This window comes from Peromyscus maniculatus, chromosome 23, assembly GCF_049852395.1.
Source record: "Peromyscus maniculatus bairdii isolate BWxNUB_F1_BW_parent chromosome 23, HU_Pman_BW_mat_3.1, whole genome shotgun sequence".
In the NCBI taxonomy this organism is placed as follows: Eukaryota; Metazoa; Chordata; class Mammalia; order Rodentia; family Cricetidae; genus Peromyscus; species Peromyscus maniculatus.
Window position 1 is genome coordinate 44,156,108 of NC_134874.1, and position 25,536 is coordinate 44,181,643.

At 46.0% G+C, this 25,536-nt stretch overlaps 1 protein-coding gene and 1 non-coding gene across 2 annotated transcripts in view; one reads left to right on the plus strand and one right to left on the minus strand.

Annotated features, from left to right (window-relative positions):
• Nucleotides 1–25,536, minus strand: part of Gna12 (G protein subunit alpha 12) — an 86,101-nt gene that overhangs the window by 45,472 nt on the left and 15,093 nt on the right. The window lies entirely within an intron of this gene.
• On the plus strand, nt 5,607–5,713 carry LOC143270654 (U6 spliceosomal RNA). Its single transcript, XR_013047893.1, has one exon. It is a non-coding gene; the product is annotated as a U6 spliceosomal RNA (small nuclear RNA).

A 25,536-nucleotide genomic window follows, 5' to 3' on the forward strand; every position in this document is an offset into this window, starting at 1 on the left:
CAGACTGGAATATACGAGACCCTCAAAAACAACCACTAACCCCTAAACAGACATAAAAACCTCCTGGGTTTAGGATATGCAGAGAAATAGGGCATCATCATTGATCTTCAACTGCCTAGAAGAGGGTTTTCTGAAAGTCAAAGAAAGGGAGAAAGAAAAGAGGATGTCACCACCCGCCCAGGATTCCTCAGGTCTCCCAACGTGGTGCGTGAAAAGCTGGGTGAGAGCTTAAGTTCCAGCATGTAGAGGCTTCCGAAAACCACCACCTGTGGCCACTCACAACCAAGTCCCTCCTCGCCTGGTCTCCCAGGTGTCAGACCAGAAACCCTGCAATCTTCTAAACATTTCACCAAATGTTATAAAGACAAACACCAAGGGGAAAGGAGGCTTTCCTGTTAATGTGCTTAGCCCTGACAAGCAAGAGTAAACAAACACCCCAACCGCTCCAGTCCGATGTGCTCATTCCATGTTTTCTGAGTCAAGCCTGTGAAATAATCTCCATGGTATTTTAAAGGAAGGAAATAGCACGGAATAGTAAATATTGGAATAAATTGTACACAAGAAGGTGCTTCATAGGATTTTTGTTCAAAGTAAAATAGCCATGTATAATCAGAAGCAAAAACCAGAGTGAACATATTCAAGTGTTCTCTCTCTGTGTCTCTCTGTCTCTCCAGGTTGAGCTGTGTAATACGTTCGTCTGTCAAGCACCACAGGTGCTGGCCCTTGCTGGTGCACACTGTGTGAACCCAGTAGGTTTAGGGGTAGTTTTTTGGGAAGAACGCTAGCAGGCTGTGAGGATGTATAAGCAGAAGGATCAGGAGTTCAGGGTTATCCTTGGCACAGTGAGTTTGAGGCTAGCCTAGGATACAGGAGACCTTGTCTCAAAAATAAACATACAATTAATCAAACAATCCAGGATCACTTCCAGCTAATGAAGAATAGAAAAGTCATTCAGGAATCCCCGATTGTACGTACTGGCACATAACTGACTCTATTTCCTTGTGAGAAATTTCAGCTAGATGAATTATGAAATTTCTGGGTCAAAATTTATTCATAAGGAGTTAGAAAAATGGCTCAGTGGTTAGGAGTGCTTGCTGAGACTGCAGAGAACCACAGTTTGGTTTGGTTTTCCACACCCATATATATACCATATATATACCACCTATAACTCTAGTTCCGGGGGATCCAACTCCTTCTTCTGGCCTCTGCAGGCACCTACACACACACACACACACACACACACACACACACACACACACACACACACACACACACACACACACACAGAATATATGCATAGTATGGAAAGATGGCTCAGCCAGTAAAGGCACCTCCTGCCAAGCCTGACCGCCTGAGTTCAACTGCGGACTGACCTCTACACGTGCAATAAATGTTTAAAAGTATTTAAAAAAAAAAAAATGGCCGGGCGGTGGTGGCGCACGCCTTTAATCCCAGCACTCGGGAGGCAGAGCCAGGTGGATCTCTGTGAGTTCGAGGCCAGCCTGGACTACCAAGTGAGCTCCAGGAAAGGCGCAAAGCTACACAGAGAAACCCTGTCTCGAAAAACCAAAAAAAAAAAAAAAAAAAAAAAAAAAAAAAAAAATGTCGGGCAGTGGTGGCGCACGCCTTTAATCCCAGCACTCAGGAGGCAGAGGCAGGCGGATTTCTGTGAGTTCGAGGCCGGCCTGGTCTACAAAGCGAGTTCCAGGCAAGGTGCAAAGCTACACAGAGAAACCCTGTCTGGAAACTGCCCCCCAAAATAAATAAATAAATAAATAAAAATAAATAAATAAATAAAATATATGCACATATATTTGGTGCTTTTGACAAGTAGTACTAAACTTGTAACAATTTATATATTGATACTTCTTTCACTGTCCTTTAATTTTCACAAATTGTTTTTAATCAATCTTTTTTACTGAAACTGTCCTTCACCAATACCTTTGTAGCTATCTTTGAACCACAGGTCAGAAAAAAAATCACAGCAGAACTGAAAATGTAGCAGGCTCACTAACTCTACTCAGACAGTATTAAGTAGAAAACCCAGAAAAGTAACATATTTGGGTTCTATCCATCAGATAGACTTTCACATTCAACCTTTACATCGGCACTAAGTAGCCATTCCTACGTAATTAAAGTGATAGATAAAGTGCTAAGGTCTCTACTTAGTAATCCAAGTGTCCACTGTTCTGAGGGCCAGCCAATACTTCCAAGAGAACCATCATGACAAGGCATAAGGTGAAATTAAAAACACTCAGCCTGAGTTCAGGAGAGCCTTGAATTTGATGGGCAAGCTAACATTACTGAATTTATGTGAAACACTGACACATTAAAATAAAGTGTAAGGGAAAATGGCTTGCTCCCGGCTCCTGTTCCTCGCCTCTAGAACTACCTAGCATGAGTGGGGAAGGTGGGTGAAGCCCGGCCAGGCACTGTGAAGCCCCAAGTTCCAGGCCCAGCTCTGTGACAAACAATCTCATAAGACCCAACCAACTAGAGAAAAACTGACAGAAGATAAAATGATCATCAGAGAAAATAAACTCAATGGTAACATAAACATCAGCAAAAACGTACTTTGGCATGTCAGTAAATTCAGGATCAGCACTAAGTGGCCTCTTGCTGCACTGTCACACTGAGCATTTCAAGTTAAGTGGCAGGTTTCAGACATAAACAGACTTGGGAGAGTGTGCTCACTTGGCTCCTAGGAAAAAGCTGGGGGAACGTAACACCACTTTGGCCATGAGGAGCCACTGTACATAATTAGATGAACAGGACTGTTGGAGCGCACCTTCTACCCCAGCACTCCAGAGCCTGAAACAACAGGATCTCGAGTTCAAGGCCAGTTTAGGCAGACAGAGCCTCACACTACCCTCCCTCATCTACTTTGGTATTTTTATGGCTGTTTCCTTCTTCTTAGGACTTGCCTAAGATGACTTGCACCTGTCTTCCATGGACTGGATGGTACCAGTCTAGATAGCTGAGAACAAAAATCTTAAGCTGCACCCAATTAACACTTATGAAAGGACAGAGTTGTCCCTGCAGTTCCAACATCTGTTTCAGGAATCTGCTGATGTATTTTCTTCCTCCTCAGCTCCTCCTCCCATCTTTACCACAGTTTCCAATTTTCTACACACCTCAGTCCATGGAAGGCTCAGGCTGGGCTACATCTGAAAGTCTAGGTCCCTGCCATCAGTATGTATTTGTAAAAATCACTCCAGGGCTCTCTGTAGATTGCCAAAAACAGCTGCCAAGAGACCTGCTATTCCCCAAAGCCTGTGCCGAGCACAGGCCCAAGAGAGTTCCTAGCACTCGTTAGGCCCCATGCAAGTTGGTATCAAGAGACTATATGGACTTAGAGAACTTCAGTGGTGACAGGTGGGAGTAACATGTCCCCATGTCCTGTATCAGCAAACGTTGTCCCTTTACTACCATTACAGTCTTAGCTGGATGGCTGCAGGTCTTCTGACTGGCGTCCTTGTATCTACAATTATCCCATCAGTCTACTCTCAAAACCAGCGGCCAGTTAGCTGATTAAACCAAGTCAGTTTAGATCACTCATTTGTTCAAATCCTATGGGGATTCAGAGAAAAAGCTGAGGTCCTTACAAACACCTTGGAGACCTGCATGGGCCAGCCTGACTTCTGACCCCACTTCTTCCTCTTGTATCTCTGTGGCCTGCTCTATCCCAGCCTCAAAGGGCTCCTTGTTTCTGCTGGGGGCCTTTGCACTGGCTGTCCCTGAAGGACAATGTGAGAGCCCATTGTCCATCTCTCACACCCTTTGTTTTTCTCTTTAGCTAGCACACATTGGATCACTCATTTATCTTGCTTACTATCTCTCCTCTATCCCCTCACTGGAATGTCGGCCCCAGGAGGGCAGGACTGTTTGCCATGTTCCCATCCGATCCGTGTCTCTTGGCCTGACACACAGCAGATGCCCCTGTGGGAGGAAGAATGAAGGTTCCTAGGGTCATCACTTGAAAAACAAGAGCGACCACCCTTCTGTCTCACAGGGTACAGAGAGGAATGCCCAAAGCTGTCATTCTTGAGACAGCCATCATGTAGCTTAGGCTGGTGCTGAGATCCTAGGAGTGCACTACCACACTAAGGTTATTCTCCATTATTTATATTAATAGACGTGCATTACACCATTATTGGTCAACAGCAGACAAACAAAATATCATTAGCCAGTTTCCAGAGGGAGGTCCACCACATGAGCACTCCTCAATGAGGTTTTAAAAAAAGGCTGTATAGTTATCTTTAAATTCTTTTTATTGTTGTTGTTGTTTTTCTCACACACACACACACACACACACACACACACACACACCCTACTCCGAGAAAGGGTTTCTCTGTGTAACAGTCCTGACTGTCCTGGAACTTGCTTTGTAGATCAGGCTATCCTCCAACTCACAGAGATCCACCTGTCTCTGCTTCCCAAGTGCTGGATTAAGGGCGTGTGCCACCACCAGGCTTAAATTCTTTTTGGTAAATATATCCTTTCCATGTGTCGACAACAAAATAAAAGAGCCAACTGACAGAAGAGTTCAACCAAAAGGCCACCAGCTTGGCTTACTGACCTGAGTACAGAGCTTCAAAGGACTGGCCATTTCCCACCTCTGTCTCACTCTTTCTCAAAGTATAAAGTTGCTTTTCCGGCTAATAAACACCGACCCTTCTGTAGGGGCACTAAGGAACCTGGAGCCCAGTCTACTGAGAAACGTTCTGCTGCTTAGATGGGTCTTCCTGGAGGGAGGGAAGGGCATCTCTGTGGAAGCGTCAACTTCATGATGACTTTTCAGGGTTCCGAATGCCTTCTCTCTTTGAGCTACAATAAAATACAGCAGGCTGGGTGGTTTGGAGAGAGCAGAAATGTAGTTCTCAGTTCTGGGAGAGGGAATTTTAGACCAAGCACCAGCTGAGCCACTCAGCGGTCAGGGACACTTTCTGGCTCACAGGTGAGGCCTTCTGTTTCCTCATAGGGTAGAGGGGTGGAAGCTCTCCAGAACCCCCCTTTAAGGCTACTGATCCCATTCAGGAGGACTTTGTGCTAGTGACCTGATCATTATCACCAAAGGCCTCATGTCTCTCAATACCACTACCTTGGGGTAGAATTTTAGTACATGAATCTAGGGGCCACCTTCAGACGATAGCACCACAGACAGAAGAAATAATAACAGAAGTTGTAATACCACCACTACAAGCCATGATTTGTCTTTTAGGGGAAACTTAGGCTTGTAGTGTCTGAAGTGCATTTATGTGTGTAAGGCTGTGTGGGGGTACATTTACCTGTGTGTGTGTGTGTGTGTGTGTGTGTGTGTGTGTGTGTAGACCAGAGGTCAAAATCAGATGTCTTCCTCAATGGCTTCAGAGACCTTATTTTATTTACTTATTTATTTTTTGAGACAGAGTCTCGCTATATGGCCCAGCTGTCCTGGACTCCTAGACCAGGCTGACCTTGGACTTATAGAGTGCCTCTGCTTCTCAGGTGCCTGGACTACAATTTAATTTTTAAAGATTTCTTTATTTTTTATTTTTATTTTATGTGTGTAAGAGTTTTGTGTGTCCATGTATGTATATGCACATGTGTGCAAGAAGAGAATGTTGGTGCTCGCTTCGGCAGCACATATACTAAAATTGGAACGATACAGAGAAGATTAGCATGGCCCCTGCGCAAGGATGACACGCAAATTCGTGAAGCGTTCCATATTTAAAAAAAAAAAAAAAAAAGTCTATAGGAAACCATGACCATGCCTAACAGTGACTTTGAAATTTTCAAAAAGATGACAGGATCCTACAACGATGATTCCACATGGACTATGATAAAGACATTAAGCCAATTAACACCATGGAAAAATCGACTTTGGACTACAAACTGGTCAGGACAATTTCGAGAGGACTATTTGAGATGATCCAGCCTGACAGACTACTCAAACAAGGACTTGAAACAAGCCCTGAACTTTCCTATTATGCAGAGACTGGACAAACGATACAGGACTTGATGATTAACCCCAAAATTTTCTTTTCAAGATTCCCTAAAGATATCTTCACCCCTAGAAAGCAAAAAGAAAGCAAAAAGAAAAAGAGAATATAGATATGAGATAGATCATCGAATCTACTCTGAGAAAAAAGATAAAGAAGTAATAGGATAAATAGGTGGATCATTGAATCTACACTGAAGAAAAAGGGGAAGATATAAAAATGACAAAAGGTAGACTACTGAATCTATTATGAAAAGAAAGAAGAGAAAATATGGATATGATAAGATAAAAAGGGAGATTATGGAATCTACTTTTAAAAAGGAACTACTTGTTTTAAATAAGATAAGTAATGAAAATTTTTTGGTCTGAGTTTATCAGATGTTACTGGACTGGACATTGTTAATATATATAATGGAGTTTTTTATCTGAATCTGTCAAATGTTAATGGACTAGACATCATTAATGTAATTTTGGCTGTATATATTGTATATGCTTATTGGATAGCTTTTCTTGTATTAGTTATAAGCTTTTTTAATTTTAGACAAAAAGAGAGGAGATGTGGGGGTATTGTGTTCACCAAAATATTGTGTACCTTAATAAACTTATCTGGGGTCAGAGAAAAAAAAAAAAAAAAAAAAAAAAAGAAGAGAATGTTGGATTCCTGATTGTGGGCTGCCATGTGGGCACTGGGAACTGAACCCAGGTCCTCTGCAAGAGCATCTAGCACTCTTAACCACTTAACTACCTCTCCAGCCACTCCCTCTTATTTTTTGAGACAGGGTTTCTCACTGAATCTGGCGTTCACAGTTTTGGTCAGACTGGCTGCCAGCAGGCTCCCAGGTTGGCCTATCTCCTATTAGAGCTGAGACTACAGATGCATGACACTGCACACAGCTTCATGTGGACACTGGGTATTTTGAATTTGGGTGTCAATTCTTGCACAGCAAGCACTTTTCCCCTATGCCATCTCCCCAGATTCAAAACTCAGCTTTTGATTGTGGTAACAGTAAGGCAGGGAGCTAGCCTGGCTCAGGTTTCAAGTGAATAAGGCAGGACACATCCTCACCCATCTCCATACACCTGCACACACACACACACACACACACACACACACACACACACGTACGTGTAGTCATTAAGACCTTCCTACATTTGATGTGTAATCACTTTACCCCTAGTATGAAGGTTACAGTGTGTATTTTCTAGCTCAAGAACAAAACAAAGTTTCAAAACTGTAAATATTTATGGGCTTTGATAAGACAAAGGTAGTGTTTGTATTTGTAAGTCCAGAGCAGGCATGCGGTACAAACTTCCTCAGGTACAGCTGGCCCAGGGAGGGCAGGGAGGCTTCCTGTCAGCAATGTTTGCTGACAGTGCTAACGGCACCAGGGAGTCCTGAGTGGACCTGGGGTCGGAGGGACACAGGGGAACTGGGTGCTGCTATCTCTAGACTCAGCGGGTTGAAGCTGAAGACAAAGACAGGTATTCCCGGATGACACAGATGCACTTGAGTCTATGAAGGAAAGAAAGGCAGAGATGAGGCAAGGGTCCCTGATTAAGTGTAAGATGGGTCTGCTCCTAGTGGAGCAGGCTGTAGTGAGGAGGTCTAGACCCCTGACTAGGTCTGCCTGTCAGCAAGCCTTCTGTGCCTGAGGTGACCAGGTAAGCCATGTTCCTGGGTATTTCCAAGGACACTGGTTCGGAGGCTCAGTAAAGAACAGCCCTTCCCAGTACTGGTGAGCACCTCCCTGCTCCTAACAGCCTGGACAGAGAAACGGCCCAGGAGGGAGGGACCTGCCCTCTCCCTGTCTTGCTGCTTCAGCCAGGACAACTTACTGGTTTTCTCTCAGACAGGGCCCCACTGCCAGCTCCCTATGTTCCTAGGCTTTAGGACTCTGCCTGGATTTTACCCTGGCTTCCTCAGCTCTCCAAGCTGGCAGATCACTGAACTGCTCAGCCTCCATAATCATGGAGCCAACTCCTCTCATGAAATCTCCTTTCACATAGCTACATGTCCTCACAGATGTTTCCCTGGAGAGCTCAGGCCAGGCAGAGATTGGGAGGCCTGACTTGCTATTAGCCATGCTGCCTCTGGGAGCTGAGCTCACTGAGCCTGTGCCTTCATCAGAAGAACTCCAACAATGGCACTCTCAGTCTCCAGCTGCTGTAGTTCCTGAGCACAAGCAACACTGATGGCAGACTCCAGTAACTTAGTTAACTGGTTAACTCTAGTTAACACTAGTAACTGGGTCAGGCTAGCATGGTGGTACATGCCTCTAACCAGGCACACAAGGAGACTGAGGCAAGCCTGGGCTACAGAGCAGTAGTAACCTCTCAAAAGGGGGGTGGGGGCTGGTGGCTGGGGAGGTAGCACAGTGGGCAAGCACGAGGACTTGAGTTCCCAGGTCTGTTGAGCAGTTCCAGCACGTGTGCTTGAAAAAGCTGGATGTGCTAGCACCACACTTGGGAGCCCAGCACTGGGGAGCTTGCTGGCTAGTCGGTATAGTGGAGACAATGAGCTCTAGGTTCACTGAGTCTCAAAGAGAAAGATGAAGAGTGTCTGAGGAAGACATCTATTGCCTTTGACCTCCACACAAGCACACACTGGTGAACACACCCATATGCACACACACACACACACACACACCTCTAATAGTCTGGAGTAAAGACAATTACAGACATCAGAACAAACCACCTTTCAACTTCATCCAAGCCCATGAACAAACTCAAAGTCACACACTAAGACTCTGGGGCACTTCTCTGCACCCATGAACTCCCAAGAAGTTCTGCCACGGGAGCCTCCGGTGTGCTTCCTCCCCCCAGCTCCTTGCTCTGCTTTCTGCCTGGCTGCTTGTCATGGCACAGAATTTCTGAGGTGGGAGTTTACCAGGCTGTGTCTGACACCTGGCGTCACTCAAGTCTACAAACACCCCTCATCCTGCCCACCCTTTCCTCGTTGTATGGCACAGCATGGGAGTCTGTAGTGGCTTACTGGCCGGCCTTCCTGCTAGGCTGCACTATGCACAGGGCTTAAGACACATTCACATCTTATTTCTTGTGTCTAACAGCAGGCCCTTGCATGTGACAAGGACATTGTTTCTGTTCTGTGGCAGCCTGTTGAACCTAATTCAGTTTGCCCGGAGGTGCTGTGTGCTTGGTCCTGTGGCAGCACCAAGGCCAGTTATGGCTAGGTCCCTGAGAAGCTGACCTGTAGAGGAAGAACATGGGCAAGTCAACAGCAAGGCAAGGCAGGCCTGCAGCACCACACCACTGTTCTGTCTGTGGGAAGGGACTGTCAGAAAACAAGCTGCCAGAAGGCCACAGAGTGCGCTGATGCTGACCTTAAGCCAAGGAGCCAGCCACGCAGGAAGCTGTGGCAGTTTCCCTGGCAGGAGGAATCTCCTGCGCATTTTTACAAAATTAAACAAGACTGGAGAGGCCTGGACTATGTGGAGAGAAGACATCACTGTGGTGGTGGGCACTGGACTAATGCTGTGGCCTAGGCTTCACTGGGCCTTTTGGATTTTTCCTTGACTACTGTTTGGAAGTGAGTAAAATAATTTGGGAATAGAAGAAATTTAATGTCAGGGTTGTCACTTTATTAAATTTTTTTAAGGGGCTAGAGAGACAGCTTAGTGGGTAAACTATATGCCATGCAAATGTGAGGAGTGGAGTTTGGATCCCGAGAACTCCCATGAAAACTGGGAAGGCACAGCTACTGCCTGTATTCTCAGCACTTGGGAGGCAAGTAATAGGGGATCCTAGGGCTACACCAACCACTTGGCAAAGCTCTGTGTTCAGCAAGAGACCCTGCCTGCCTCAAAAAAGTGGAGAGAAATTGAGAAGACCCAGTGTCGACTCAACTCTCCATATCCACACACATGTACCCATACCTACGTGTGTCCTCAACACTCATGCGCATGCATATCATACACACATACAAATGCAAATTTTTGTTAAGGAGCGCTGGTATAGTGCTTGCCTGCAAACTTAGGGCCTGAGTTCAATCCCTGGAACCTAAACTAAAAACAAAGTCTAGTGATGCACTTGCAATCTCAGTGCTGGAAATATGGACACAGGGAAGAATTGCTAGTCTGACTGGCCCAGTCAGTCCCATCTCAAAACACAAAGTGGCCTGCACGTGAGGAACATTAAAAGCTGCCCTTTGGTTTTTCCATTCATGTGCACACACACACACACACACACACACACACACACACACACACACACACACACACACATCTTTGAGGGCTGCAGTATAATTAAGTGGTAAAGTGTTTGTCTCACATGCACGAAGCCCTGGGTTACATCTCTACCACCTAAAAGCAAATTCTTTGTAAGTTTGCCAAAGCAGACTTGGAGACTGCCTATTTGGGAGCTTGGCCTTCTGTCACACATTTATCCATGTGTGGACCACAAAGCCTCTCTCAGATTTGGTCACCACTGGTCAAGATGCCAATAAAACTGAGGACACTGCTTGCCTTGCCCCTGCCACACAGCAGCAGGTCTAGGGGAGAGCCAGACTGTAGGAAGCTGTGTTTGCCTGCTTACTCTGAGGTCCTCAGAGACTACCTTCTCCAGGGCTGGGCCATGCTACGAAGCCTGTAATTCAGTCTGCATCCATGGGGAAGCCCAAACCTCAAAGCATTAGGAGCAGGCCGACATCAGACTGTCAGAACCAAAGGATAGAATTAAGGTCTCTCTCCACACTGCCCTCAGTCAAGAACTATGGGTTATATGGTAGGGAGGGGGTGAGCTATGACAGGAGTTCAGACCAGGACACTCTTACATGACCATCTCTTAGGAGACAGGTGGGCAAAACCACTGATCGGGTGGTCGGAAACTGGATCGCAAATGAAATGTCTCCCAAGAGGTTAGAACTTCCCCTTGGTAAACTACTGTCACAAAGAGGTGCATCTTACTGTTGTCCCTATAGTGTGAGTCCCATTCACAACAGCAGTATGAAGTTTGCTTCTCCTGTAACGCTGGCCTCTCCATACTGCTTTCTGGCTGCCATGTTCTGACAGCCATGAGCTGATCCAGGGCTCTGGTTTCTTTCTCTTCTCTATGTGACTGCCTATGTCAGTGGTCCTCACAAGCAGGCTACATCTTCTCCCCAGTCTCAGAATCATCTGAGGAATTTGAACCTCTGGACTCCAGCCTGAACACTTTGGAGGGCCTGTCCTATGGCTCCTCAGCCTGTTGCCTGCCCAGCTAGGACAGAAAAATGGTCGATTTCACATTTCTTGGCATTCCAGATCCATAGGTGGATCCTTTTTCTGTATCTCTGGTGTTGTGACACCTGAGGCCTTGCTGATTGGTGAGACACAGCTCTTCCCAAGGACAAGATACACTCCCCTGTGAGAACCCATCCCATCTCAGCAGCCAACACAGAGCACATTCTCAGAGACACCTCTTTGAAGTTTCCCCTGGCTGTCCCCTGTTTGATGCTGTATTTCTCTGCCCCAGTCACCCGGGGCCAGATGCTGGACCACCAGGGACTACTCTGTAGCCCCCAACATGATTTAAACTGACTGATCCTAAACCTCCTGTCCTACCTTGCTTTGTTTCTTTTCACAGAAACCACAGTGCAGGCCAGGTATGGTGTGCCTGCTAGAGCTTCCCAAACTGGTGAGCACTAAGCCCTTTCCCCAATACAGTGACATCTGTATCTACACGTCTCCCATTCCTGCTGGAGATAGATCCTGGCGCCCCTCCATCACCCTTTCCTTCTTTTTGCAGCACACATATTCAGTAAGATCCAATGATATATTTACTGTGCATTGTTCATTAATCTAAAATAAGCTATGTGGTTTTTCAGACCTCGGATACGTCCCCTGAGAAGCAGTGTTGACGGCATCTGGTGGAGCCAGCCTGGCCTGAAACCGCCCCTCGACCCACATCTAAGTACGCTCCAGCTCAGTTCTGGCCACAACACATTAGGGACACAGGCAAGGCCATACAGTGCAGCACTGTTGGGCACAGGGGAAATGGTAAACAACCTGATTGCACATCAGGAGGGGAACAAGATCACCACTGTGGCAAGCCTGTGCTGGTCAGAGTGAGTAGCTCCACATACCAGCATGGCTCAGATACAAACGGAAGGGCCAACAATTTGATTTTTCAAACAATGTGTTCAAAGGTGGCACCATTTATTTAAATTCTTTTTTTGTTTTGTTTTTTTCAAGACAGGATTTCTCTGTGTAACCCTAGTTGTCCTGGAACTCACTCTGTAGATCAGGTTGTCCTTAAACTCGGAGATGTGCCTGCCTCTGCCTCCTGAGTGCTGGGATTAAAGATGTTTGCCATCATTATCTTGCTTATTTAAATTCTTCACACACACACACACACACACACACACACACACACACACACACACACACACTCATGTAATAGTATAAAAACATGAACTAAACAAACTGACTGGTTGCTTTTGGGCTGAGGGCAGCAGCTGACAAATGGCACCTAGCTGTGTCCAGACACAAATCAGGTATGCACAGATCAGATCCTTTTTACCCCAAGAGAAAGGGATAGTCAAATTCCATTCACAGGTGAGGAAACTGGCTCACAACTAAGAAAAACAGGAAATGCATTGAGGGCACCACACACATTGGCCCTCCTGAATGGACCCCGTGGCCCTCTGAGTGGCCATCCTACCCTCACTCTTCCTGAACCTTTACCCACCTCCTGCTCTTGGGCAATGTTCCACTCAGCATGCAGCACTAGAATTACAGGTTGCACCATTTACCTCTTCTACTCATGGCAATAGCTTCCCACCACTTATTTTTATCTGTGTGTATATCTATGTATAGCAAGTGTGCTCAACGTGTGTCTGTGTGGAGGCCAAGGGCTGACCTTAGGTGCTGTTACTCAGAAGTCATCTTTCTTGTTTCTGTTTTATTTTTGAGACAGGGTCTCTCATGGGATTAGGCATTGCTGGATGTGACCAGCAATCCCCGGGGATTTCCTGTCTCTGCCTCCCAGCATTGGGATTGCAGTCGGACAGCATCTCACTTGGGTTTTTATGGGATGCTGGGGCCTGAACTCAGGTCCTCATGCTTGCATGAGTAAGCACTTTATTGACTGGGTTATCTCCCTAGTCTTTTCCATTTTAATGTCTATGCAGTGGATGAAGCCCAGCACTTACCTCCTGTTTTTGGTTTCTTTGAGATAAAGACTTGCTAGACAGCCCAGGCTGACCTGAAAACTCTGCAGGCTAGGCTGGCCTCAGCCTCCTGAGTGCTAGGATTATAGTAAATAGAGAATGTTTACCATATCCCTCTCTCTGCCCTCAGTCTGCTGGCTGCTGTGCTTTGCTCATCATCATGGGCCTTGGCTGTCTACAGTACCCAGTATAAGCCCTCCTGAGTACCTGTTCCCTGACCCCTCTGTCTGGATAGTCTTTCTCAGACATCTGCTATTTTATTTCTTCTGCATTGTCTTTGCTCAACATCCCTGAGCAGGGAAACTCAGCACAAATCCCCAACTGTTTCCTCCCCCAATCTGCTTTATTATTCTTCAGGGTCCTTATCACCTGGCAGTCACACCCCTTTCTTTCCCCTTAAAAAAATTAAGAAATTATTTTAGTGTATGGGTGTTTTTCTTGTATATATGTGCATCATGCATGAGTCTGATGCCTATAGAGGCCAGAGAGGACATTGGATCTCCTGCAATTGGAATTACAGACAGCTTGGGTCCTAGGAATTGAATGGAGGTCCTCTGGAAGAGTAGTCAGCGCTCTTAACCACATCTCTTTAGGCCCCTCCATCCCCCCCCCCCCCACACACACACAGTTTCTCTGTGTAGTCCTGGCTGTCTTGGAACTAACTCACTCTGTCAAACAGGCTGGCTTCAAACTCAGAGATCTGTCTACCTCTGCCTCACAAGCACTGGGAGTAAAGGCGTGCACCACCACCTCTTGGCTTGTTTGGTTGTTTTGAGACAAGATCTCACTGTGTAGCATAGTCTGGCCCAGAATCCTCCTGCCTCAAACTCCTGGATGCTGGGATTATACATACATGCTACCATGCCCAGATCATATATTTCTTAATTTACTATTTGTTCCTAAGCTGTCTAACCACAAGAATGTGAATTTCATGGCTGCAAAGTCTGTGTCTATCTGACTACTGCTGTCTTCCCAATACTGAGTTTAGCCCTTGCACTCAGGAGTTCCTGGGATGAATGGATGCATGCATGAATGAGACACTTACACCAGGACACAGAGATGGAGCTGGTGAAGACTCCAATCTAAATAGTGTGGTTTCAGTTCCAGGAGGAGAAGAAAGCATCATGGAAGAAATTTCAAAGTGATGAAATGGAAGACACATCTAAAATAAGAATGGTGATGTCTTTGGCTGTCAGCTGTGAGTGAAGGACACTTGGGGTGCATAGTCTCTTTCTGCCTCCCTTCCTGGGTCTCTCCTACTTGCAAATCTCTCTTCTCAGTCTTATTTTTAAATCTCTGTGAGTACATTGCACACTAATCACTAGTTTAAAAGGCACTAGAACACCATGAAATTACATTTCAGATGGCACTAATATTCAGTACAGTACATTCAAGTTAGTTCACTGAATGGACAATGACTATGTAATGGCTGAAATGCACATTAGGATTTGGAAGGTTCTGGGGAATTGCCATTAAGAAGACTTGTAAGACAGAGAACAACACTGCCATTTAAGAAGCGGGTCATCCTAAGCCTTCTGCACAACAAAGGGAAACAGTGAACTGTGAAGATGCCTTACAGTATGGGAGAAAGTCTTTGCCAGCTAGACAACTGACAGGATTAATATAGAGACTATATAAAGAATATGCAAAAATTCAAGTGCCCCCAAAACAAATGAGCCAGCCAGTAAGTGAGCAAATAAGATGGATAGATAGGTCCTGAGACACAGAGTACGAATGGCAAATAAACTTGAGAAAATGCTCAGCACCTTGGCTGTCATGGAAAAGGGCACATTAAAATGACACAGATTCCCCACCAGCCAGAATGACTATTATGGAGAAAACACGTGCTGGCGAGGCGGGATCTCATACACTGTTGGCAGAAATAAACATAAATGGGCACAGTCACCATGGGAATAAACCCACAATCTGGCCACCAGTTCTGAGGTATACTCCAAGAACTGCACTGTTTCAATAGTGAGGTTACAGACCCTGCCAGGTACCCATCAACTGACATGCAATGGAGTTTTCTCAGCTGTCAAGAAGAATAAAATGGGGCTGGGGAGATGGTTCAGATGTAAGCACATCTGTTTTATGGACATGAGGACCTGAGTTTAAATCCCCAGAGCCTATGTAGAGAGCTGGGTGTAGTAGTATACGCCTGGGACCCCCAGTACACACACACACACCCTCTCTCCCTCCCTCTTCCCTTTCTCTCCCTCCCTCCCTCCCCCCCACTGTGTGTGTGTGTGTGTGTGTGTGTGTGTGTGTGTGTGTGTGTGTGTGTGTGTGTGTGTAGATAGGAGGATCACTGGGGTTTGTTTATAGCAAAGTCCAGGTTCAGCAAGAGACTGTCTCAAAGAAGAAGGTAATGACAGAGTAGGACGCTAAATGTCCTCCTTGGGCATCTGCGTGTGTGCACAGGCAAGTGCACTTGTACACATATGCACACACACCACACACATACATATAACACCACATCCCATGTTCACTGCCTAAGGAATGGATCAATAGCATGTCTATCAGACAGAATACCACTCAGCCATCTGAGGAATAGGCTTCCACTGCATAATATAGATGATTTGGAAACATCACAGTAAATGTTACAGCTTGAGCCTGAAGTGCTCCCCACACAGCCCAGGCACCACCAGACCTGGCTATTGTTTAAGGTGAAAAAAAAAATCCTAGCTGCTGTTGGTCGCTCATGCCTATAATCCTGGCACTGGAAAGGCTAAGGAAAAATCAAAATTAAAAGTCTGAGGCCATCTGGAGCAATATTTGTGAGAGAAAAAGAAGAAAACATCTGGAGATGTAGCTTAGGGTAGAAGCACTTGCCTAGCACATGCTAGTTCCTAGGTTCAATTCTCAATACTGCAAGGAGGAAAAGAAAATCTTTCAGTGAGGTGCAAACTTCCTGGTCCCACACCCACCTGCCCAGTACAGTCTGTTGGTCAGGCAGCCACCATGGTCTCTGCCTTAACACTTCATAAAGATGACAGTGCAGACACCTCCTAATCTACATGGACACCACTCCAAGGAGCCATTCCCATTCTGCTAAGAGGCTGTCTAAGTCAAAGAGGCCAAGCAAGGATTTTTCCGATGAACCTTCTAAGTATTCTAGGTTTAAGAAATTCAGGAGCTGTGTGGACTACAGAACAACTACAGTTGTTCTATCAAGACCACTGAGAAGTGGAGCCCTCTTCTCACAGTGGGAAACTACCATTTCCTGCTACTAGGCGCCTGCCTATCTTGAGGTCTTGCAGGAAGCCTGCCTTATCTTCAGTAGTAACTAAGGTACAAGAAAATGGTGTCAGTCCCCAGGGGATGTCAGAGCAACCATATCCTTGTATCACCAGCTCAAGGGAGTCGTGAGTACAGAACTGCTTTTACCATCTGCTCACAAGACTAATGAATCCTCCCCATGACTCTATATAAGGAAAGGAGTCTTGAAAATCCCACTAACTCCCTGGGTGGCCCCAGGCAAAACAATCCACTCTGAGCCAGGCTCCCAAAGGACAATGGAAACCTCTAGTAGTAGTTCTATATTCTGAGCTCTCTGCTCCACTGTCCCCTCCACCTTAGAAGACTGTCACACTCTAGAACCCATGAGCTATTTTCCGTCCTCAGCAGGTCTGCCAGTCAAGGGAGAGCTGCCAGGAAACTTAAGGCCATACTGTGTTCCTGCTTACAGACCTCAACCTTCTTGTTACAGAAACATGGTAACATTCTGTTGACAAGATCAGCGATACTGGAATCTGCTTTTCAAGTTCCCAAGACTTTGTCAAGTATTTATTTATATATCCAACAAACATTTGAGTACCTACTGTGTGTCAGCAGTGTGCCAGGCCTACGGAGACAGAGGAATCAAACTAAGTCCTTACAGGCTACCCAGGACATTCTGGGATCCACTACCTGGAACTTTCTGCAACATCCTGTGCACAAATAGGATTCACATCAACACCAACATTCTTGACAAAGTGAGCCAAAAAATATGAGAATCAATGTTTCCAACTTCTATCTCCTAACTTCTGGCTGAAGTGGAATACAGCTCAGTGGCTTGGTTAGACTATACATGGCCCTGGAAAAAGAAACATAAAACCTTCAGAATATAGGGGGATTTCTGTGAGTTCGAGGCCAGCCTGGTCTACAGAGTGAGTTCTAGAACAGTCAGGGCTGTTACACATAGAAACCCTGCCTCAAAAACCAAAAATACCAAACAAAACAAAAACAACTTCAGAATAAACCTGCCCATCCTTGAGCTACTACCAGAAGGAATTCTTTGAGATGCATCCTTTGAAGGTTTTTCTCTCAGGTTTGCTTGCTAGGGGTCAGTTGCACACTCTCCCTGTCTTTCTCCTTCTCTATGAATCTGTGTGTTTGAGATAAGCTATTACCATGTAGCCTAGACTATCCTCTTGTTCCACCTCCTGAGTGCTAGGATTATAGGTGTGCATCAGCACACAGGAGCAGCCTTTTCAGAATCCAAAGACCCACCTGTTGGCATCAGGATCTGCAGACTGTCCAATAACCAGGGAACGTGGCATGTTCCTTCCTGTCTCATCCAAGATATGTGTCACGTGGGTTTCTTTCTCATACCCTATGAGGACTGAGGAGAGGGACTTGCAAAGTAGTTGAACAAAATCAACTTTCTTAGGCCCCCAATCCCAAGACAGTCAGTGAAAAGTCCTAGAACACCAATGAGAGAAGCTCCATGGATTTGTCACTGAGGCCCTCTGCTGCTCTCAGTGACCTCACATTTGCTGGAATTCAACAGTCTCAGAGATTAGAGACAGACATCAGTCTCCCCCGTGGCTCTGATAGCAGTGGTTCTGATGGGAGTATGTAACATAGAAGTTGGACCCAAGCCATTCCTGCAACCTTTGCTTGAGGAGCCTTTTGCACACTTTGGGTGCAGCATTGGCCAGGCCCTCAGAACACTGCACTTAAGGCACAGGCAAGCCCAAGGGATCAGTTTCCTAACTGCAGAGAGGAGAGAGAACTATTTCTAGAAAAAGGCTGATTATCTGACTGAGGAATGGCAGCAGTTAAGGACAAATGTGGCTTCTAACACTCCAGCTTCTACAGTAATTATTTTTGATTATGTATATGTAGGTGGGTCTGTGCATGTGAGTGCACATGCATGTGAGTACAGATGCCTGAGGATACCATAAGAGATGCTGAATCCCAGCCGGGCGTTGGTGGCGCACGCCTTTAATCCCAGCACTCGGGAGGCAGAGCCAGGCGGATCTCTGTGAGTTCGAGGCCAGCCTGGGCTACCAAGTGAGCTCCAGGAAAGGCGCAAAGCTACACAGAGAAACCCTGTCTCGAAAAACCAAAAAAAAAAAAAAAAGAGATGCTGAATCCCTTGGAGCTAGAGTTCCTGATGTGAGTGTTAGGAACTGAATCTAGATCATCTGAAAGAGCAGCAAGTGCTCTTAACTGCTGAGCCATCTCTCCAGTCCCAAATTCAGAACTTTCTGGTGGCATCAGGGAAGGGTCCCTAGGGCAGGTAAAAGGCATAGAGCCTGAGTGCGGGCCTTCTAAAGTCAGATGGCTGTCCCTTATGCTCTCGGCCATGCTAATAATAAACCTTTGTAGAGTTAGAAAAACAAGGCTATCTTGAAGCAGGCATGACGCAAAGATTTAAAACAATCCACTCAACATGCACTTAGGAAGGATCTGTCACTCGCTGGACAGGGAAAATCAAATCACAACCCTGGATGTCAAAGGATCTTGTATTCTAGTTGGCCAGACAAACAAAATTAACAGAATGAAATTTGAAAGGTCTGTTGCAGACACAATAAAGTAAAACCATACATTCACATCTATAAAATATGCCAGGTATGGTTACATGCTTGTAACTCCAGGATTTGGGAGTCTGAGGCAGGAGGATTGTGGGTTCTAGGCCAGTCTGACTATATACTGAGTTTCACAGAGAGCTTAGCTTGAGCTACAGAGTAAGACCTTGTGTCAATAAGACTAACAAAATCTATAAAACACAATGCAAATGAGTGATCCTATGGAAGAATAGAGCAAGTGGTAAAATCACATATACAAGGAGCAGAACAGTTTTCCTTGTGTGTGAAGCTAGTGTATATTCTAGGAAAGAGAAGTCAAAGTTCTAAGTAGTTGATTATTTTGATGAATGTCAACATATCAACCACCATTAAAAAAGATTTATTCTATTTTTATTTATGTGTATGGGTATGTCTCTACTTGAAGCTCGTGACGCTGAGGAGATGCCTGGTGGGTAAGAGTGCTTGCTGTGCAAATATGAGGACCTGAGTTCAGATCCTCAGCATCAAAGGAATCCCCAGCCTCAAAGGAATAAGGTCAAGAAACAAAGCACAACACCTGACATCCTCACATACAAAACTCATACCCACACACACACAAACATCACCTGCCCGAACATATACCCAACCCCCACCCCAAACAAACACCACACCCACATACAAACACCACCCCACCCACCCACCCCCACCACACAAACACCACCCACCCATCCACCCAAACACAACACCCCCCCAACTCACTCTGTCCACACTCACACACATACAAAAACAAGACAAAACAGTTTGCTCTTTTTGCAGTTAAACATGGCACACACAATCATATTTCCCTATTTCAGAATACTGTCCTCAGTGTTAATCTTGGAAACACTTCCAGACTCCAGGCCCTGGTGCCTTTGCCTGCTCCCACTGTCATACCTCCACTGGAGCCCCTGTGACCTCTGGCCTTTCTCCAGGGTCAGTTGCCAGAACAAGCTTCAAGGTGGCACTCCTCTGCTGGGACCAAGGCTCCAGTGGCCCGCAAGGGCCCCAGCCATCTGTGCCCTTACCCTGAGCTGGCCATATTGGCTTACCTGTCTTCCCATGGTGTCCCAGCCTTGTACTGGCAGCTGGTTCCCTGCGCTCAGCTGCTCAGATGTCTCGAGGCAGCGGCATCTTTATCTTCACAACCCTTGGCTTTCCTCTTCATCTCTTTTGCCCAGGGTTCTACCGGCACAAATGAGTTTGAGCACCTCCTTACCCTCAAGCCCCTCTTTGAGACAGTCTTACTATGTAGTCCAGGCTGGCCCGCCTGGAACTTGTAATCCTCCTGCCTCAGCTGCCTGAGTTTGGGATAACAGGCATGCACCACTGTGTCTGGCTTGTTTTCTTTTTGTTACAGGGATGTGTCCTGAGCACCTACACACAGTAAGTGTTCAGTAAATACCTGCTGATTAAACAGCTTGGGGACAGGTCGGAGGTGGTCCCTATTATGGTGTCATTTCATCCTGACATTCAGTTAGTTTGCTGCAGGATTTGAAAGTCCTGAGTATCCTTGTTACTCGAAGGGAATCAAGGGGCATAACTAATCAGCTGTGAACTCAAAGAGCTTCAGACTCCCAGACCCCACTTCTGGCCTACTGCATCACAATCTACATGTGAACAAGATTACCCAGACTGGAGCACAGCAGGACATGATCCCCCAAGCAACAGCATCTGTGAACTGAAGGAAGGAGGCACCATCCCCTCTGCCATGGGCATGACTGGCTGGACCCAGAACCTGGCCTGGGTAGTACATGAGTCTTCATGACCATCTCTGATCATCAGTCTGCCCAGGAGAAAGCAAAGAACACACCCAGACTGGTGGAAGGGGAGGCTCGGGCACCACAACAAACAAGGGGGAGGAAGGAGGAAGGACTCCCTCTCTTTTCCTTCTGATCCCTTGCCAGGGTTCCCCACTACTACCCAGCAGCCAGAAAGTAGGAAAACTGTAGCTCTCATTGACCAGGTCAGCTGTGGCGAGGGCACTGGCAGAGGGGGAAGGGAAGAGCTAGAGGCAGTCAGAGGCTGGTGTGAGGCCCCCAAAGCCCCCTCCCAGCAGTGTATTAAGAACAGGAAGCTCTCTACTTTCCCCAAAGGAGTGTTTTCACTTAATTTGATGATGCTCAGAAGTGAAGAAAGCACAGCAGGAAGACTGCAATAGACAGACAAGGAAGAGGAGTGTCTTGTATTTGACGGACAACAGCCACTGTGGTCATTTCTTCCTTACAAATGACTGGATGCAGAGCTGCGAAGTTGCTCATTCAGTAAAGGGCTTTCACTGAAAACACGGGACTTGCATTTGACCCCCAAGAACTCATGTAAAAACTACAGACAAACTGTGCTATGTGTGCCTGAAGTCCCTGTACTGGGGAAGCAGTGACAGGAGGATCCCAGGCTCATTGACTAGCCAGTCTAGACAAAGTGAGCACCAAGAACAGTAAGAGACCTATGCCAATAAATGAATGAATGAATGAATGAATAATAAATAAATGGGTGCGGAGTGACTGATAACACCTAATGGCGCCTCTAGGCACTTCCCAAGAGTGCAGCATCCCCCTCCCCCTACTCCGGAGGCTAGCACAGGAAGAGCACAAGTCCCAAACCAAACTGAGCTACAATATGAGATCCTATCTAAAAAAAGAAAATGAAGAAAAGAAAGGAAGGAAGGAAGGAAGATAGAAAGGTAGGGGAGATTGAGGACCATTGTAATTTCCTCATCAGGAAAAGAGCCTTAGGAAGAACATCTGAGAAGACTTCTTAGGCCAGGTATGCAGAAGACATCAGGGAGGAAATCATAGAGGACAACCCCCCTCAGAATGGTGGCTGTGGAGAAGGTAATGTAAACAGCTGAAAATGATAAGTCTTTAGAGGATTTTGATTCCAGTTGTACATTCCCAACATTTTCTTCAAAATAATGACAATGTAGCACTTTAAAATCACTGCATACTTCCAATTCCTTGACATGTGACTGTCCAAATTGCTATAGGTCCCTCCCTCCCTCCTATATACATGAGGGTCATTAGGAAATAAAAAAAGAAGCAAATGACAAGAAGTCAAAAACGAGGCTTGGATGGGGCTTAGCTCAGTGTAGTGAACTTCACTAGCATGCTGGAGGCCCTGGGTTCAAGTCCCATTCCCAGCAAAAGACTAAAATGCTCTTAAAGTGTATGGAAGGACCTGAACCCACAGTGGCTACACTGAAAGAAACAGGCAAACAGCAAGTGTTGGCCAGGGCCTGGGGGAACAGTGGGGCCTCATCAGGCTGCAATCCACATGAAGGGAGGAGCTGCTTTCCCCTGCTTTGGAAAGCAACCTGGCACTCCTCAGAATGTCAGCCACAGGGCTACCACCTGTGCTGATGATCCCAGTTTTCGGTATGAGCCCCCCAAAGCCAAGACCCTAGTGGGAGATGGCAGAACCTTTAAGAAATGGAAATCGCCGGGCGGTGGTGGTGCACGCCTTTAATCCCAGCACTCGGGAGGCACAGACAGACGGATCTCTGTGAGTTCCAGGCCAGCCTGGTCTACAAAGCGAGTTCCAGGAAAGGCACAAAGCTACAACAGAGAGACCCTGTCTCGAAAAAAAAAGAAAGAAAGAAAGAAAGAAAGAAAGAAAGAAAGAAAGAAAGAAAGAAAGAAAGAAAGAAAGAAAGAAAGAGAGAAAGCAAGAAAGAAAGAAAGAAAGAAAAAAAGAAAGAAAAAAGAAAGAAAATGGAAATCTATAAGGCACTGGCAGTGTGGCCCCAAAGTGAGATGTGAGCTCTCCCTACCTCCCCGTCCTTACCTGACAGGTTGACTCCCCAGGGCCTACAGGCAGTGTGGCCAACTATGAGCTTAGTCTTCCAAAGCCACGGGCCGAATTTAACTTTCTTTTGCAAGTCTATTTAGTTAAGATGTTTTTATAGCAATGAAAAGCTAACATCATATACATCCAATGAAATAAAGATCTGTTTACACAGGCATATGTCCACACATGAATGGTCAGAGAAGCTTGCCTGTACTAATCAACAAGTGGGAACAATCCCAAATGCCCATCAACTGATAGATACACATTGTGTACACCTACACAATGGAATACTATCCAGCTGTGAAATGAATGAAGTACTGAAGGCAGCTGTGGCACCTCATGCATATAATCTCAACACTGAAGAAAATAACCCAAACAAACAAACCCCCCATCCCACAGCAAATGAGCTAGCTATTAATTTGGCTAAATCCAAAGCACCAACCATGCCAAATGCTGGCACAAATGTGGACCAACAGTCGCTCTTCAGTCCCTGCTGCTGGGAATGCAAAACACTCAAGACCATTCCTTAACAAAATGGACTCAACACTTGTGTGTACTATAAAGCAACCCTCACCCAAGTGTTGGTAGCAGTTTGGGTCATAATTGCTCAGACTTGGGGAATATCAAGATGTTCTTGATATTCACAAGCAAGTGAATGCTCCATCCATGCAAAGGTGTATGATTCTGCATAAGAAACAACCCATGAGGCTACATAAGCAATGCAGAGAACCTCAGTTCTACACTGCCAAATGTGACAACTAAATTTCCAGAGGCTGTGACTCCCATGTAAGACTCTAGAGAAGGTGAAAGAGAGACAATGAGACCAGCGGCCAGCAGCTGGGGAGGGAGGAAGTAGGACACAGGGGACTTTGCCCCGTGAAACTTTACTGCATGATACATTTGCCAAAACTCACAGAATCACATGACACAGAGAGTGGACCCTAATGTAAACCATGGACTCTAGTTCCTAAGGGTACCTCAGTACTGGCCCATCAAGTATAACAAACACATGGGTCACGGGAGAGACTGGGGGAGGATGGGAACTTAGGCAAGTCACCAAGAATTAAAACAAGTTTCCAATTAAAAAGAAAATGCTGAAGATGCTGTGGTCTGCTTGGCAAATATTTACACATTCTGAAAATAGTCGAGATGACAAAAATTCTAACGCAGGATTCTAACCAGAAATTAAGTTAAAACACCTACAGTTCAAAAATCAAAGTTTCTGGGCAACTGCAGAAGAGCCGCCAGGCACAAAGGCTTCAGTTGGTAGAGGAAGGCTACCTTTCTAGGGATTCACAGGGTAAAACCACTAGATGGAAGTTTCTAAAATAACATTTACTGTGGAAAATATATTTTAGAGCTAGCACATCCACAATCATATCTTAGAAATAAACATACGTGTTTTAAAAACAAGATCCTAGTACTTACTACTGTGCTTACAATTGAGTGTTGGAGTGAGTGTGGGTGCGCGACAAAGTTAGCATGTGTCAGTATGAAGTGGTTTCTGTGAGCATATGTGTGCTAGCATGAGGTAAGTGAATGTGAGATGATTTGCTAGTGAGAAGGTGAGTGTGAACAAGGGCGGTAGTGTGAGAAGGTGAGCTTGACAGAGGTGCGAGCATCTATCCTCCCACACCAGGCTTGGGGTGGTATGCTCCGGGGTAGCAATTCCCACACCTCCAGCATTCCTGCTTCTCTTACTACACCAGCTCACGGTACCAGGCAGCTACCTTTCACACGGGCTAGTGGCTCTGTTTTCCTATCTGAACCTGAAATACCAAGCACTGCCTTGACTCTCCAGTAATCCTGGGCTGCCACCACTGAACCACTGAGAAGGATCTATGCAGGAGGAGGGGTTGAGAACTGTGCAGCCAAACACCTTCACAGTACCAAGGCCAGTGTGGCCTACCACACCTGGAGCAGGTGGCTCTATGATTAAGATCACTTGCTACTCTTCCAGGTTCCCAGCACCCATAGCAGGCAACTCAAGACTATTTGTAACTCTAGCTCCAGGGGTTCCAGCAACCTCTTCTTGTCTCTGCAGGCACCCACATGCATGGGACATACACTCACAAACACAAATATACATTAAAAAAAAAAAAAAAACCAGAAAACCCCCAGTAATTGCTAAAATGATTCCTGGGGTTGAGAGATGACCAATGGGACAGAAGGCCATGTGGAGAGCCTAACAGAGAGACGGCAGGAGGAAGAGGTGATGCTAGATACACGCCAGTCCCCACTCCTGAGGTATGATGGGAAGGAGAGCCACAGCCCTCTCTGGACACTGACACCAGGTTTGTTCCACAGGAAGCACCTGCAGGAGTCCAGATGCACTGCAACCCACTGGCGCCTCTGTTACTCTATCCTTCAGCTGTGTCTACCTGGGCTTCCAGTTTCTCACCGGTTACATCTCCCAGGGCTATCTGCACTAACCCTTCTCATTAGCACTGCAATCCCCTTTATCTCGGCCATTGTCTCACTATCGCTGACCATGCTTGTGTTCTCATACAATGGAGACCGTCCTGGCAATCTACTTCTGTTCCAGTTGCCTTCTTTTCCCTCTCAGACTTGGATTTCAGTCTTTTGCCTTCTCTATTTCCCTTCTTTCCAGGCTTTTGGCTTTGGCACCTGAAAAGTCTCTGTCTCTCTCCGTGTGTGTGTGTGTGTGTGTGTCTGTCTGTCTGTCTGTCTGTCTGTCTGTCTCCCTTCCTCTCTCTCCCACCCTTGGCCTGAAACTAGGGCATTATATATGCTAAGCAAGCACTTTACCTCTGAACTCCATTTCAAACTGTTTT